This window comes from Schistocerca cancellata, chromosome 4, assembly GCF_023864275.1.
Source record: "Schistocerca cancellata isolate TAMUIC-IGC-003103 chromosome 4, iqSchCanc2.1, whole genome shotgun sequence".
In the NCBI taxonomy this organism is placed as follows: Eukaryota; Metazoa; Arthropoda; class Insecta; order Orthoptera; family Acrididae; genus Schistocerca; species Schistocerca cancellata.
Window position 1 is genome coordinate 519,488,239 of NC_064629.1, and position 14,148 is coordinate 519,502,386.

A 14,148-nucleotide genomic window follows, 5' to 3' on the forward strand; every position below is an offset into this window, starting at 1 on the left:
ACCAAGAGTCGCCATTATATCCTAGGCATAATCCAAGCTGTACACGCCATCATAGGATGTTTTATCGCGTCACTATAAATTACGGAAGCTGTGGTGAAAATATTGTTGAAGTGAGGCGGGAAATGAGTGGGACGAAATAGACAGAGTGGCTCACTGTGGGTTGTGTTCGCAGGTGGCAGATTGTGCAATGCATTATCCAAGTATCCCACAATCAGCTTCATTACATTTATGCACCTTTGGGACAACATGCTGTGTTGCTCGTCTGAGTGCCTCTACGCGTTCCTTAACGATGGCAGCAGAGGCTATGATGGGACCAAGCATCATCTCGCGTACTCGCCTTTCGTTTTTACAGCTCAGACTTCATCCAACACGCGCAAAGGGATTGAAAGCAAGGATTTAGGCAGAGGCAGAATAAAACGTCATAGGGGTGGTGTGGGTAAGACATATGTGTGCACCACTAGCACAAAAACCAATGTATATTAAATGTGTTCTGTCTCGGAAATCGTTCGGAATAGGACATATGTCCATGTGATTATTTATTTACTTATTTGCTTAAAATGAGTGTTGCTACCGTAGCCTTGACTATTAACCATTCCTCGTGACCGAGCGAGGTGGCCCAGTGGTTAGCACACTGGACTCGCATTCAGGAGGACGACGGTTCAAACCCGCATCAACCCATCCTGATTTAGGTTTTCCGTGATTTCCCTTAATCGCTTGAGGCAAATGCTGGGATGGTTCCTTTGAAAGGGCAAGGCCGATTTCCTTCCCCTTTCTTCCCTAATCCGAGCTTGTGCCCCATCTCTAATGACATCGTTGTCGACGGGACGTTAAGCACTAATCTCATCCCCCTCCATTCCTCCTGGGTCACTCAAACGGATTACAAAGTCCCCTATACTACTGCTCTGTTTTCCTCCCTCTTCTCTGTGCTTAAATATACGGTAAATATTTCACTTTTACAATACTACGCTGAATTTGACCAATAACTGTCAGACGACTAATTCGCATTAATCTTGCTCTCGTCACTAAACATACCCACCGATCGCTCAAAGACCTAAAACGTAGATATTTACGAAATATAGCTTTTGCACGATTGAATTCCCTAATATTGGTCTTCTTTCTCACCGAAGTAGCTAACGCACGCTCATGTACTGGCGTTCGACTCGGAGGTAACAGGTTCGACTGTTCGAATCCTGGTGATGTAAAAAATTTTCAGACAGTGTTTGGCTGGCAGGGGGGGGGGGGGGGGGAGGGACCCATGGCGCCTTAACGTTCCTCCTCTCCGAACGAGTGTCGCGGATTATTCTTCGGTCTCTCACTGAATGCGAACATGTGACACTATTTATGGTTATTCATTCGCCGGAAGTATTGGTATTTGAAAGGAGCAAAGAATGCAACGCACTAGGTTTTACTCTCTTACTTGTCCCTTACAGTCATCTACGCTGAAAAGATGCACTGAAAACACAACATTCGCATTCAGTCAAGGAAAGTTGCCATTATGCACGAAAGAAGACCCTTCCACTTGCGTGACTAAACACACCCTTGCTGTTTTCTAGCCAATAATGCCACACGCCTTGTCGTTAGTAATATCACTTCTAACTCGTCCGTTTTTTAAAAAAGTTTCTTTTCTGTTTTAGGTGCATTAAAGTGAAGACTTCCTGTCTTCTTTCTTACAATAGAGACGTCTTTCTCCATAAGACTTGTTGACTGGTTTATGTATGGCTGTCGGATGACAACACCTTCACTTTTGTATTCTTGTGCCATGTCGTTAAGGGCAGAAATAGGTATCATCCTTCACATGACGGTAGATCACACGCTGTCTCCGGATGAACGTAGTACTGGAGCTATGTCTAGCAGTTTAATATCTAGTACTGCTGTAGACCTGAAAGAAGGAAGGAAGATAACAGTTTAACGTCCCTTCGACAACGCCGTCAGTAGAGAGGGGGTGCAAGCTCGGATTACGGAAGGATGGGGAAGGTCGTGTCCGTTTCAAAGGAACCAAGCCGGCATTTGCCTGGAGCGATTTTAGGAAATCATGGAAAACCAAAATCTGGATGGTCGAACGGGGCTCTGAATCGTCGTCCTCCGAGTGTGACTCCAGTGTGCTAACCACTCTAACCACTGCGTCGCTTCGCTCGGTCTGTAGATTTGAAAAGACAACAAGTGAATTATGTACATTACGTCGTGTATACATTCAGAAATAGTGTAAATAGTGTTCGATGTAATAGCGTGGGTGAATTTGGAAGAGAAAGATATACTATATACAAAAGGTCCACCATAGTGCTCACTTAGACTGTATATAGAAGTAGACTGAAGTTTCTGTCACATACCACTTGACTGACACTGACGGACATTACCTGTATTCATTATCGAGCAGCTTTGTAGCTCAAAATTTTCCGAGAGACCTAATACAAAAATTCTTGACATGAAAATTTGTCATATTCTTACAAATAGCTAATTTTAGTGTGACTAACATTTACTTATTGCGCCTTACAGTTATTTGTAACTCTCAAGTCTAATCCGTACCAGAAAGGTGTTGGGATTGCTTCGTGTTTTTTATGCATCTTTGGCTTGCCTTCATCATATCATTTATGTCCAGAAATTTTTCAAGCATTAGAACAAGCGAAATACTTTAGTTTATCTAATATTTCCATGAGCTGTTCTGATCTACTGATGCGACTGCATATGAGTTTTACGAGCATTTGAACCTCTTGTCTGTTTAAGGCACTGTCCAATCACATAAATGAAACTACCTTTTGCAGCGCGGGCCGCCACATGACGTGCAGGAAGACAGTCAGTGAGGTTCTGGAAGGTACCGACATGGAGGTGGAGCCATGTCGAGTCCAGTGCCGTGGCCAGCTGCGCTTAGTTTCTCCTTTGAGGATTCACGAAGCGAACAGCCCGTTGGAAGTGATCCCACAGATTCTCAATTGGGTTTTAATCCGTGGAGTTTGGTGGCCAGGGCATAAGGAAAACTCACCCTGTTGCTCTCCGAACCACACACGAACGTTTTGAACTGTGTGATACGTTACATTGTCCTGGTGGTAGATGCCATCGTGATGAAGAAAAACAAATTGCATGTAGACATGTAGGGTTGAACATGCTCCCCAAGAATAGATGCATACTTGTGTCAATCCTTTGTATCTTCTAGAATAACTAGATCACCCAGGGAATGCCACGAAAATATTCCTCAGACCATTATGCACGCAGAATGATTGCCTTCAGACGTTTCAGACCGTACACGCCACCCATCATCTGTGCGACAGAGTATAAAACGTGATTCATCTGAAAACTCCATCAGTCGCCAGTGGACGTCCACTTACGATATTGGCGTGCCAGTACCAACCTTCGCCGTCGATGAGCAGCCGTCAGCATGAGTGCATGAACCACGCACCGGCTGCGGAGGCACATACACAGCAACGTTCGCTGAACGGGCATTAAAGAGACACTGCTGGTAGGCTTCCGGTTCATCTGGATGGTCAGCTGTTCAACAGTTGCACCTCAGTTCGCCTGTACTAATTTCCGCAACATCTGTGGCCTGCGCCACAGCCGCTTCTTCGCCAGTTTTGGATAGCGATAGTTTGCCATCCACGTTATACTTCAACCACGGTGGCACGCGAGCAGTTTACAGACTTAGGCAATCCGGAAATGCTTCCAGCCTTGCCCCTGAAGCCAATGATCATGCCCTTTTTGACGCCAAATAAATCGCTCAGTTTCCACTTTAGGACAACGACTGCACTATTACCCGTGTCCCCCCCCCCCCCCCCCCCGCACGCTATATGTACACTCCACTGCCGGTGTTGCCACGTGCCGTCTATCAGCGGTTATTACACACACGACTAACATAGGTAGTGGTCACAGTAATGTCACTGAGCCGTGTAATTTTGCACTGAAGTGTCTTTTTCAAAGATAACCTCTAACTACTACTTTGAGGTATTTAGTTTCTCATGACACGTGAAAATTAGAAAATGGTTCAAATGGCTCTGAGCACTATGGGACTTAACTTCGGAGGTCATCAGTCCCCTAGAACTGAGAACTACATAAACCTACCTAACCTAAGGACATCAGACACATCCATGCCCAAGGCAGGATTCGAACCTGCGACCGTAGCGGTCGCGCGGTTCCGCACTGTAGCGCCTAGAACCGCTTGGCCACTCCGGCCGGCTGAAAATTACACTGGAGACAAAAGTCGTGGGTTAGCGATATGCACATGTACAGATGGCGTTAGTACCGCGTACACAAGGTATAAAAGGGCAGGGCATTGGCGAAGCTGTCGTTTGTACGTAGATGATTTATGTAAAAACGTTTCCGACATCATTCTGGCAGCACGACGGTAATTAACAGACTTTGATCGCCGAATGGCAGTTAGAGAATTGAGTAATCCGAGATTAACAGTGTCAAGAGTGTGTCGATAATACCAAATTTCAGGCATTACCTCTCACCACGGACAATGCAGTGGCCGACGGCCTTCACTTAACGACCGAGAGCAGCGGCGTTTGCGTAGCGTTTTCAGTGCTAATCGAGCATTGACTGAAATCGGTTATGTTCGGCTACTTGGAACCATTTTCAGCCATTCATGGACTTCATGTTTCCAAAGAACGATATCATTTCACCGAGCCACAATTGTTCGCAATTGGTTTGAAGAACATTCTGCACAATTCGAGCGAATGATTTGGCCATCCAGATCGCCCGCCAGGAATCCCATCGAACATAATCGAGCGGTCAGTTCGTGCACAAAATCTCGTACCGGCAACACTTTCAGAATTATAGAGGGCTATAGAGTCAGTATGGCTCAACATTCCTGCAGGGGACTTCTAGCGACTTGTTGAGTTCATGCCACGTCGAGCTGCTGCACTGCGTCGGGAAAAAGGAGGTCTGGCACGATATTACGAGGAGTCCCACGACTTTTGTCACCTCAGTGTGTTGCATTGGAGATGATGATATGAGGCACACGCGTAGTGGCCAATAAGATATTGTACTCTAGTCAGTGGTCATATGCTAAAGCTTCACGCTCATCTGCGAAATTGTGGCTATGTGTGTATAAAAGTTATTTTCTGATGAAGATGCACATCCAGTTATCTGCAGACAGTATATTATTTCAGTAAATACCATGCCGCCTAGCTGTAGGATTCCTGTTTACAAAGATCACCAGACACGTAGTTCTTTGTGCAGTTGTTTCGAATTTTTGCCCGTACACCATTGCTCCTTCTGCGTGAATATTTCACATACTCACTGCTCTAGATTCTCAGTGGACTCAGCAGATATCACAGTCAGGATGTCATCAGCGAAAGCAAGCGCTCCTTCCACCCAGTTCACTCGATACAGTAATAACAAGACGGGTTCCCTCGTCAGATCCCAGAAAAAAGTTCCGCATATTGATCGCCGAAGAGAGAATTCGGTGATCTTACACCATTCATGCAGCCTTTCGCTGTTTTACTACTATCACAGTCTTCTAAGCTACCACAGATCGATTTATTCATTTCTACACCTGGGTATTCTTAAGAAGCCGGCCGAAGTGGCCGTGCGGTTAAAGGCGCTGCAGTCTAGAACCGCAAGACCGCTACGGTCGCAGGTTCGACTCCTGCCTCGGGCATGGATGTTTCTGATGTCCTTAGGTTAGTTAGGTTTAACTAGTTCTAAGTTCTAGGGGACTAATGACCTCAGCAGTTGAGTCCCATAGTGCTCAGAGCCATTTGAGCCATTATTCTTAAGATGCGCGATCGTCGCAGGCCTCTGTATGTTATCCAAGGTGCCTCCGATTTCTGTCTCAACTGCCATTACATATCTCTCAGTATTCTGACCTATAGTTTCATCGCTTGATTTACCTTTCCCCAAGTCCTTATGGACTCTACGTCCTATGAGTGCAAGGACTACGTTGTTGGGTTATATTCGACGTGCAATCGGATGCGCACTTATCTTTTATCTTCTGTGGCATATATATATATTGATTGTGGCACCATACACAATCATTAACCTGGCTCCAGGGAGGTAGGGTGCCCTTCCCTATTCCTCCACTGGGGTAATTCCTGTCTGGCGCGTCCACGTCGCGGGGGTGGGCATTCTACACTTCAGTAGGCCGGAGTGCTAGGATGGCTGAGTTCAGGCAGGGACCCAATCCCGTGGGGTATAACACGGAACCCATGCCCAGGGTTACGGGTGAGGACCTTAATGGCAGCGACGGCGGAGAAGGAAGACTTCGGAACGGCGTAGCTGGCAGATGAGGCAACCCTCCTTTCTGGGGATTAAATGAGAAGGGAACCACTGCCTTGTGGTGGAGGAGAAACTCCAAAGGCTAAGGGAGACAACCCCAACAGAAAATCCTTCCTTGCGTTAGGCCTACCAAGCCAGTAGGAAAGTGTTCATATATTGCTTTCAAAACACAGACGAGCCTCGGAACGAACCACTCAGGATTTGACCCCACTGCTTCTTCAAGTACTGGTGCAAATGACGGGAGACCTGATGTTACTCATCAGTACAAGAAGAAGAAACCAACTGGACTAAAAAATAACCTAAATATTGGCACCCTTAATATATTAACCCTCAATGGAAAAATGGAAGAAATGACAGATGTACTGACAGAGAGGAAGTTAGATATATTGGGATTAAGCGAAACAAAGTGGAAGGGAAAAGGTGAGAAGAATTTGAGAGGAGGAGGAAAACTGTACTGGAGTGGGAATAACAGGTCTGGAAGAAATGGTGTGGCAGTGATGGTGAATAAGAATGTACAAAGCTGTATTGAAAATGTGAGATACACTCCTGGAAATTGAAATAAGAACACCGTGAATTCATTGTCCCAGGAAGGGGAAACTTTATTGACACATTCCTGGGGTCAGATACATCACATGATCACACTGACAGAACCACAGGCACATAGCCACAGGCAACAGAGCATGCACAATGTCGGCACTAGTACAGTGTATATCCTCCTTTCGCAGCAATGCAGGCTGCTATTCTCCCATGGAGACGATCGTAGAGATGCTGGATGTAGTCCTGTGGAACGGCTTGCCATGCCATTTCCACCTGGCGCCTCAGTTGGACCAGCGTTCATGCTGGACGTGCAGACCGCGTGAGACGACGCTTCATCCAGTCCCGAACATGCTCAATGGGGGACAGATCCGGAGATCTTGCTGGCCAGGGTAGTTGACTTACACCTTCTAGAGCACGTTGGGTGGCACGGGATACATGCGGACGTGCATTGTCTTGTTGGAACAGCAAGTTCCCTTGCCGGTCTAGGAATGGTAGAACGATGGGTTCGATGACGGTTTGGATATACCGTGCACTATTCAGTGTCCCCTCGACGATCACCAGTGGTGTACGGCCAACGTAGGAGATCGCTCCCCACACCATGATGCCGGGTGTTGGCCCTGTGTGCCTCGGTCATATGCAGTCCTGATTGTGGCGCTCACCTGCACGGCGCCAAACACACATACGACCATCATTGGCACCAAGGCAGAAGCGACTCTCATCGCTGAAGACGACACGTCTCCATTCGTCCCTCCATTCACGCCTGTCGCGACACCACTGGAGGCGGGCTGCACGATGTTGGGGCGTGAGCGGAAGACGGCCTAACGGTGTGCGGGACCGTAGCCCAGCTTCATGGAGACGGTTGCGAATGGTCCTCGCCGATACCCCAGGAGCAACAGTGTCCCTAATTTGCTGGGAAGTGGCGGTGCGGTCCCCTACGGCACTGCGTAGGATCCTACGGTCTTGGCGTGCATCCGTGCGTCGCTGCGGTCCGGCCCCAGGTCGACGGGCACGTGCACCTTCCGCCGACCACTGGCGACAACATCGATGTACTGTGGAGACCTCACGCCCCACGTGTTGAGCAATTCGGCGGTACGTCCACCCGGCCTCCCGCATGCCCACTATACGCCCTCGCTCAAAGTCCGTCAACTGCACATACGGTTCACGTCCACGCTGTCGCAGCATGCTACCAGTGTTAAAGACTGCGATGGAGAGCCGTATGCCATGGCAAACTGGCTGACACTGACGGCGGCGGTGCATAAATGCTGCACAGCTAGCGCCATTCGACGGCCAACACCGCGGTTCCTGGTGTGTCCGCTGTGCCGTGCGTGTGATCATTGCTTCTACAGCCCTCTCGCAGTGTCCGGAGCAAGTATGGTGGGTCTGACACACCGGTGTCAATGTGTTCTTTTTTCCATTTCCAGGAGTGTATATATCAGACAGGATCATAATCGTAAACCTGAGATTCCAAAAAGAAACACTAAAAGTAATCCAGATTTATGCACCTCAAGTGGGATGTAGCGAAGAAGAGAAGATGGACTTTGAAAATGTGTTAGAAAACCATATAGAGAGTGCTAATATAGTGATGGGAGATTTTAATGCACAGGTAGGCAAAGACAGAAGGGGATTTGAGCAAGTATTGGGATGTTTTGGATATGGAGGTAGAAATGAAGAAGGGGAAAGACTCCTGGATTTGTGCCAGAGAAATGGAATGAAAATAGCAAACAGCTGGTTTATGAAGAGAGAAAGTCATGTTATCACCAGATACAGTTGGGATGGAAGAACGAAGAGTGTAATTGATTATATTCTAGTAGATAGGGAATGGGGAGAGAATGTAACAAATGTGAAGGTAATTCCAAGTGTGAGTGCTGATGGAGACCATAGATTACTGGTGGGACAATGGAAAATGAATCAGTGTGTGAAAAATAGAAAGCAGAAGAAAGTGACGAGGATACGGGATTGGTAATTGAAGGAGAGTGAATGTGCTGAGAAGTACAGAGAATTAATAACACAAAAATTTCCAAAAGAAGTTTTCTGCGATGTAGAAAAAGAATGGAGTTTATTCAAAGACACTTTAGTCGAAGCAGCACAAAAAGTATGTGGCAGAACATCTGGAAAGGAAAAAATAAGACAGACAAGTTGGTGGGATGATACCACAATCCAAGCAGTTAGAAGAAAAAATGGAGCATGGAGAAAATGGTGGAAAACTAAAAGTGATGAAGACCATAAAAGATATATAGAGGAAAAGAAGAAGTGCAAAGAAATAGTGGAAACAGCAAAGAAAAAGGCATGGGAAGAGTTTACAAAAAAACTTGAAGAAGATGTGAAGAGCAATAAGAAAATGTTCTATAAAATGATGAAAAATAAAAGGAAGGCTTCTGAACTACCAGTAAAGATGGAAACAGAGGACGGTACCATTATTGAAGATCCAGGGAATATAAAAGATCTCTGGAAAGAACATTTTAAGAAGCTGTTAAACGCTGAGGACCAGGTACATGAGGAAACAACAAATAATGGAGAAATTGAGAGAAGTTGGGAAGCAGAATTAGGACAAATTACACAGGAAGAAATGGAAAAAGCTGTGAAGAAGATGAATGGGGGGAAAGCCCCAGGACCTGATGAAGTATCAGTGGACATGATAAGAGCAGCAGGTCCAGTGGGAATGCAGTGGCTGTATAGAGTACTATCAAGCGTGTGGAGAAATAGTAAAATACCTGGTGACTGGAGAACAGGAGACATTGTTCCCATCTTCAAGAAAGGCAATAAAAGACTTTGTAAAAACTACAGAGGAATAACCCTCATGAGTCATACAGCCAAGATTTTTGAAAGAATTTTACTAAATCGAATAAGTGAAAAGATAGAAAAGGAGCTGAGTGAAGAACAGCATGGGTTTAGGAAAGGAAGGAGCACAATCGAACTGATATTTTCTATCCGTCAACTGATGGAAAAAAGTTGGGAGTATAACAAAAGGGTGATAATGGTTTTTATAGACATAGAAAAGGCATATGACTCAGTTGACAGGGAAAGACTCTGGGAAGAACTGAAGAAGATAGATATAGAAGATGGATACATTAATGTTATAAAGACAATGTACAGAGGCCACAATTGTAGAATTAGAACACCATTGGGGAACTCTGAATACTTCGAAAATGAATAGGGCAGTTAAAGATATAGTAAGAGAAAAAGACAAAAAGATGATTTTTGCAGATGATATGGTAATATGGGGTGATAAAGAGGTAGATGTACAGTTACAGCTTGATGCGTGGAAGGAAATAATGAAAAGGTATGGATTAAGAATAAATAAAGATAAGAGTGAAGTAATGGTATTTGGAAGAGAGAAAGGAATCAATGGAAATATTACCTTGAATGGAGAACCCCTCAAAGTGGTAGAAAGTTTCACTTATTTAGGGAGTGAAATATCTAGGGATGGAAGAATAACTAACGAAATTAATAGGAGATTACAGAAGGGAGGCAATTTCTACCAAACAATAAAACATCTGATTTGGAATAATGAAGTTTCAGAAAGAGCAAAACTCCTGATGTATAAGAATTATTACTTCCCTATTGTCACCTATGGTGGAGAAACATGGACAATGAAAGAAAGGGACTGGAGCAGACTGCAAGCAGGGGAAATGAAATTTCCCAGAGCAGTTAAGGGAAAAACAAGAATGGACAAAGTAAGGAATGTAGAGATTAGAAAGGACCTCAAACAAGAAAGTATGAGAGAAGAAATTGAAAGAAAGAGATTAAGATGGTATGGGCATGTTAAGAGGATGCATGGGCAGAGACTCCCCAAAATTATGGAAGAACTAAAGATGGATGGGAAACGACCTAGAGGGCGCCCAAGAACACGGTGGAAAATGGGAGTGAGAATATCTGTTGAAAGGAGAGGTGTGACCTGGCAGCAAGTGGAGGAAGAAAAGTGGTGGGAGGACCGAGCCAAATGGAGAGGACTCGTCAGCACCCAGACCCGGCAGTAGCTGGAGCGGGATTCGGATATATATATATATATATATATATATATATATATATATATATTTTCCTCACACACAAATAAAGAAAAGATGTTACGTGGAAATGTGTCCGGAAACGCTTAATTTCCATGTTAGAGCTCATTTTAGTTTCGTCAGTATGTACTGTACTTACTCGATTCACCGCCAGTTGGCCCAATTGAAGGAAGGTAATGTTGACTTCGGTGCTTGTTTTGACATGCGACTCATTACTCTACAGTACTAGCATCAAGCACATCAGTACGTAGCATCAACAGGTTAGTGTTCATCACGAACGTGGTTTTGCAGTCAGTACAATGTTTACAAATGCGGAGTTGGCAGATGCCCATTTGATGTATGGATTAGCACGGGCCGGCCGAAGTGGCCGTGCGGTTCTAGGCGCTGCAGTCTGGAACCGCGAGACCGCTACGGTCGCAGGTTCGAATCCTGCCTCGGGCATGGATGTGTGTGATGTCTTTAGGTTAATTAGGTTTAAGTAGTTCTAAGTTCTAGGGGACTGATGACCGTAGATGTTAAGTCCCATAGTGCTCAGATCCATTTGAACCATTTTTTGTTATTCCTACAGAAAAAATGAACATGACCTTTTTGTAGGAAATTAACGTAGTTAAATTATGTGGAAGGGATACGTTTGCGCTTAAGGCCGTAGTTTATGAGTAATTTGAGAACAATTTGCGAAAGTGACCTTCAAATGCACCCCCACTACCAAGCTCAGACCCCACCGGTCGAGATTTCTATTGTGTTTTCTTCACACTCCCTCCTACCACTGTACAAAAATTTGCGACTGTAAGAATTATTTCCCACGTTCGACCCTTTTTGGTCTTCACTGGCTGATGTAATAACGCCATCAGCTTAGTCGAGCACTTCCAAAATGTAAAAGTGACGTTTGTGTAGATTTTACCCAACAATTTGTGAATTTTAATGGCATAAAATAAAAAATTACATCGTTGAATTCGTCAGGCCTTGTAACTACGAAACTAGTGTGCTTGTAACGGTCAAGCCTTGATCGAATTGTCAACGTAATTAGTTTTAGCGTTTAGCGGTTTTCTTTCATTACTCTCATGGATATGTTTAAATCAGTAATTTAACAGGATAGGCGACTATGCTGGTGGCGCAACTGCCCAGTAAGTAGAGATCAAACAAGGTAGCAGACGACCGACGCTAATGCCTTTGCTAACAGCACGATATCACTTTGCCGCGTCGCTCCTGGGCTCTTGACCGTATTGGTTCGACCCAAGACATCTGGAAAACGGTGGCCTGGTCGGATGAGTCGCTGTTTCGGTTAATAAGAGCCGACAGTGCGATCCGAGTGTGGCGGAGACCCCACGAAGCCATGGATCCAAATCGCCAGCAAGGCACTTTGCAAGCTGGTGTGGTGTATCCATAATGGTGTGGGCTGTGTTTACATGGATTGGACTGGGTCCTCTGGTCCGCCTGAACTGACTATTGAGTGGAAATGATTGGAGACCATCTGCAGCCATTCATGGACGTCATGTTCCCAAATAACGATGGAATTTTTGTGGATGAGAGTTCGCCATGTCAGAACATTCTAGACATTTCGAGAGAAATGATTCCATCAAACATTTGTGGGACATAGTCGAGAGGTCAGTTCGTGCTCAAAATCTTGCATCGGCAACACTTTCTCAAGGATGGACTGCTACAGAAGCAGCAGGGCTCAATATATTGACAGGGGGCTTCCGACGACTTTTTGAGTCCTTGTCACCTCGAGATGCTGCACTAAGCCGGACAGAAGTAGGTCTGGCACAGTTTTTGTCACCTCAGTGCATTGCAGCACTAAATTACTATGTATCATTTATTGCGACAGACCATTGCATTTTAGAGTCAGTAATCCTCAAACATTAAATCGAAGCTAAAAGCTGCAAAATTTACGCTACTAAATGGCTCTGAGCACTATGGGACTTAACACCTGAGGTCATCAGTCCCCTAGGACTTAGAACTACTTAAACCTAACTAACCTAAGGACATCACACACATCCATGCCCGAGGCAGGATTCGAACCAGCGACAGTAGCGGTCGCGCGATTCCAGACTGCAGCGCCTAGAACCGCTCGGCCACAGCGGCCGGCTTACGCTACTACAAATAAAGTAAACACAAGGGCACAAAATTTGTTGTACAGTCAATGGTTACAGTATAAGACTGTAATAAGAAAAAGCGGAGTTCGCATTTCTGTCAGGCCATGGAATGGTTAATTCATCATAGTTAGAATCTATATTCATCCAAGTCTTTGCCGATTTGAAGTAGTGTTCAATGTCCATATGGTAAAATTTCTAATTTTTGAACTTGTTCCCTACTTTTACAAGTACAGATTAAGATGATCATCATTTGCAGATTTTTTGTTATTGCAATGTTTGATGCGACAGAAAGTCTCGAATAGTTATAGGGTCATGTTTTCTTGCTTTGGGCTGCTAGTACGTGCGGCAATGGAAAATATTTTAAGTAGTAGATGTGAGAGAAAAGTGTGTTACAGCTGACACTAGGGTTCTGTGAATATAACGCATTTCTACATGTAATATATGTTATCGCAAAAACACATTACGCGTAAATTATGTTGCTACTACCACAAATTTATAGAAATGTTCAACACAAATGTATGCATAGCCACTTTTTCGGGTTCAGAAATACAAGTAAATCTTGAAATGGAGGCGGGACTTATTTTCATATACCTGTTATAAACCATTTCCATGGACGAATTAGCTTCGTTCGAACTTACGTCTCAAACCGTAGAGAGTTACATTTTATTATGACAGAATTACCATCAAAATACCTTAAAGAGACAAATAATATTACCCACAAGTACGCAGTTTCACTCAGATAAAAGACCACTAACGATTAGAACGGAAAGTATGCTACGCATCGAATCGGGAGGATGAAGCACTGTGAAATGTGTTAAAGCTACCGGAAGCTATGCTTTTTGGTTCTCACCTATACTTTATGATTTCTACAGAGAAGACACACAAATGGAAACACAGAAATCTGAAAATATGCAATAGCGAACTGCCTGAAAACACGTAATCAGCAGTTATGAGGTTTACTTATGTTTTATAATACTGTGCAAGGTACTTAAAGATAACGTAGCAATCAATGACAAAGAGAATTCGGACCTACGTAATATTGTTGATAACGCACTTTAAAAACTTGAGCGACTCATGCGCATTACAGTAAAAATAAGGAAATCTGCGAATAATTTCGGGTGCACAAAACGATGATTCTCTCAGGATATTGGACCTCTGGATGTACCAAAGTTCAATAAAGAGCAATAACAAAACTCGGGTAGAACTCATAAAAGGACCTCGATAATGTCGACTGCCTAGTCCATTTCCTCCTAATAAACCTTTATACAATGTGAAAATAAATCGTATTCTCAGAAAGAGTTTGGAAG